This window comes from Schistocerca piceifrons, unplaced genomic scaffold (assembly GCF_021461385.2).
Source record: "Schistocerca piceifrons isolate TAMUIC-IGC-003096 unplaced genomic scaffold, iqSchPice1.1 HiC_scaffold_1193, whole genome shotgun sequence".
Taxonomy (NCBI): Eukaryota; Metazoa; Arthropoda; class Insecta; order Orthoptera; family Acrididae; genus Schistocerca; species Schistocerca piceifrons.
Genome location: NW_025727008.1, coordinates 140,580 through 144,243, shown reverse-complemented (window position 1 = coordinate 144,243; position 3,664 = coordinate 140,580). Strand labels below are relative to the sequence as shown.

At 57.5% G+C, this 3,664-nt stretch overlaps 2 non-coding genes across 2 annotated transcripts; both read right to left on the bottom strand.

Moving 5' to 3' along the window:
* Positions 1-1,020: 1,020 nt before the first annotated feature.
* LOC124729123 lies at positions 1,021-1,175 on the bottom strand. Its single transcript, XR_007007548.1, has one exon. It is a non-coding gene; the product is annotated as a 5.8S ribosomal RNA (ribosomal RNA).
* A 352-nt stretch (positions 1,176-1,527) lies between these two features.
* Positions 1,528-3,447, bottom strand: LOC124729136. Its single transcript, XR_007007560.1, has one exon. It is a non-coding gene; the product is annotated as a small subunit ribosomal RNA (ribosomal RNA).
* Between the last annotated feature and the right edge of the window lie 217 nt (positions 3,448-3,664).

Genomic DNA, 3,664 nt, shown 5'->3' with positions numbered 1-3,664 from the left:
GGCCGGGCCAGGTAGGTCCGTCATCCGGGAAGAACCGCGCGCGCTTGCCGGGAGCCCGAGCGCCCAAAGGGGCGAATCGACTCCTCCAGATATACCGCCGGGCAGCCAGCCAGGACACCGGGGCTCTGCCCAACAGACGCGAACCGAGGCCCGCGGAAGGACAGGCTGCGCACCCGGGCCGTAGCCGGCACCCAGCGGGTCGCGACGTCCCTACTAGGGGAGAAGTGCGGCCCACCGCACACCGGAACGGCCCCCACCGCGGCGAGTGGAAAGGCAACCGGACACGACCCCGCCGCAGATTGCTCCGCGCGGGCGGCCGGCCCCATCTGCCGAGGGCGGAGGCCAGTGGCCGGATGGGCGTGAATCTCACCCGTTCGACCTTTCGGACTTCTCACGTTTACCCCAGAACGGTTTCACGTACTTTTGAACTCTCTCTTCAAAGTTCTTTTCAACTTTCCCTCACGGTACTTGTTCGCTATCGGTCTCGTGGTCATATTTAGTCTCAGATGGAGTTTACCACCCACTTGGAGCTGCACTCTCAAGCAACCCGACTCGAAGGAGAGGTCCCGCCGACGCTCGCACCGGCCGCTACGGGCCTGGCACCCTCTACGGGCCGTGGCCTCATTCAAGTTGGACTTGGGCTCGGCGCGAGGCGTCGGGGTAGTGGACCCTCCCAAACACCACATGCCACGACAGGCGGCAGCCTGCGGGGTTCGGTGCTGGACTCTTCCCTGTTCGCTCGCCGCTACTGGGGGAATCCTTGTTAGTTTCTTTTCCTCCGCTTAGTAATATGCTTAAATTCAGCGGGTAGTCTCGCCTGCTCTGAGGTCGTTGTACGAGGTGTCGCACGCCACACCGCCAGCCGGCTGTGCACGCTACCGAGAAAGTACCGGTATGCGAACCGCCAGGCGACGGGCGCGCATCGCACGTTTGAGGAGACGCGGCCGGCCCCACAGGCGGCCGCGACACTCCCAGGTCTGCGAAGCGGGGGCAAACGCCGCGCGCTTCAGTATACGTAGCCGACCCTCAGCCAGACGTGGCCCGGGAACGGAATCCATGGACCGCAATGTGCGTTCGAAACGTCGATGTTCATGTGTCCTGCAGTTCACATGTCGACGCGCAATTTGCTGCGTTCTTCATCGACCCACGAGCCGAGTGATCCACCGTCCTGGGTGATCTTTTCTCAGTTTCCCGCCGTCTCTTTCGAGACGGTCGCATAGGCGGGAGTGAGGCGTGTGGCGGCCCCTGTTCCAGCGTTCTGTGTCCAACGGCCTCACGGCCGACGGGCGTCGTACGGCTCCACACCGGAGCGGACAGGCACTCGGGCGAAAGTCATTCAAAACCGGCGCCAGGCGCCAGGTGCCGCAGGCCAGCCGCTCCAGCGCTTCAGCGCTCGTACCACACAACATTGCCGCTAGTTTTGAGAGGCACGCGTGGTTCCGCACGCGCGCACGGCTACGGCGAGCCGTACAGGTAGCGTGTTGGCGCGACACGACACGCACATCGAAAGACATGCAGTCTAGTCGGTAATGATCCTTCCGCAGGTTCACCTACGGAAACCTTGTTACGACTTTTACTTCCTCTAAATGATCAAGTTTGGTCATCTTTCCGGTAGCATCGGCAACGACAGAGTCAATGCCGGCGTACCAGTCCGAAGACCTCACTTAAATCATTCAATCGGTAGTAGCGACGGGCGGTGTGTACAAAGGGCAGGGACGTAATCAACGCGAGCTTATGACTCGCGCTTACTGGGAATTCCTCGTTCATGGGGAACAATTGCAAGCCCCAATCCCTAGCACGAAGGAGGTTCAGCGGGTTACCCCGACCTTTCGGCCTAGGAAGACACGCTGATTCCTTCAGTGTAGCGCGCGTGCGGCCCAGAACATCTAAGGGCATCACAGACCTGTTATTGCTCAATCTCGTGCGGCTAGAAGCCGCCTGTCCCTCTAAGAAGAAAAGTAATCGCTGACAGCACGAAGGATGTCACGCGACTAGTTAGCAGGCTAGAGTCTCGTTCGTTATCGGAATTAACCAGACAAATCGCTCCACCAACTAAGAACGGCCATGCACCACCACCCACCGAATCAAGAAAGAGCTATCAATCTGTCAATCCTTCCGGTGTCCGGGCCTGGTGAGTTTCCCGTGTTGAGTCAAATTAAGCCGCAGGCTCCACTCCTGGTGGTGCCCTTCCGTCAATTCCTTTAAGTTTCAGCTTTGCAACCATACTTCCCCCGGAACCCAAAAGCTTTGGTTTCCCGGAGGCTGCCCGCCGAGTCATCGGAGGAACTGCGGCGGATCGCTGGCTGGCATCGTTTATGGTTAGAACTAGGGCGGTACTAGGGCGGTATCTGATCGCCTTCGAACCTCTAACTTTCGTTCTTGATTAATGAAAACATACTTGGCAAATGCTTTCGCTTCTGTTCGTCTTGCGACGATCCAAGAATTTCACCTCTAACGTCGCAATACGAATGCCCCCGCCTGTCCCTATTAATCATTACCTCGGGTTCCGAAAACCAACAAAATAGAACCGAGGTCCTATTCCATTATTCCATGCACACAGTATTCAGGCGGGCTTGCCTGCTTTAAGCACTCTAATTTGTTCAAAGTAAACGTGCCGGCCCACCGAGACACTCAATAAAGAGCACCCTGGTAGGATTTCAACGGGGTCCGCCTCGGGACGCACGAGCACGCACGGGGCGGTCGCACGCCTTCGGCTCGCCCCACCGGCAGGACGTCCCACGATACATGCCAGTTAAACACCGACGGGCGGTGAACCAACAGCGTGGGACACAAATCCAACTACGAGCTTTTTAACCGCAACAACTTTAATATACGCTATTGGAGCTGGAATTACCGCGGCTGCTGCACCAGACTTGCCCTCCAATAGATACTCGTTAAAGGATTTAAAGTGTACTCATTCCGATTACGGGGCCTCGGATGAGTCCCGTATCGTTATTTTTCGTCACTACCTCCCCGTGCCGGGAGTGGGTAATTTGCGCGCCTGCTGCCTTCCTTGGATGTGGTAGCCGTTTCTCAGGCTCCCTCTCCGGAATCGAACCCTGATTCCCCGTTACCCGTTACAACCATGGTAGGCGCAGAACCTACCATCGACAGTTGATAAGGCAGACATTTGAAAGATGCGTCGCCGGTACGAGGACCGTGCGATCAGCCCAAAGTTATTCAGAGTCACCAAGGCAAACGGACCGGACGAGCCGACCGATTGGTTTTGATCTAATAAAAGCGTCCCTTCCATCTCTGGTCGGGACTCTGTTTGCATGTATTAGCTCTAGAATTACCACAGTTATCCAAGTAACGTGGGTACGATCTAAGGAACCATAACTGATTTAATGAGCCATTCGCGGTTTCACCTTAATGCGGCTTGTACTGAGACATGCATGGCTTAATCTTTGAGACAAGCATATGACTACTGGCAGGATCAACCAGGGAGCTGCGTCAACTAGAGCTGAGCAGCCGGCCGCCCGGGAGTGTGTCCCGGGGGCCCGCGCGAACACGCAAGCGTCCGCTCAATCATTCTGCAAACAGGAGGAGGCTGAGCTCCCCTGCACAATACACCTCGAAACCCTCTCAGGTCCCGGCGGCGCGCAGCGCCGTCCCAAGTACTTGGTCGGGTTCGAGAGAGGCGCAATCGCCCGGAGTTAGGCGA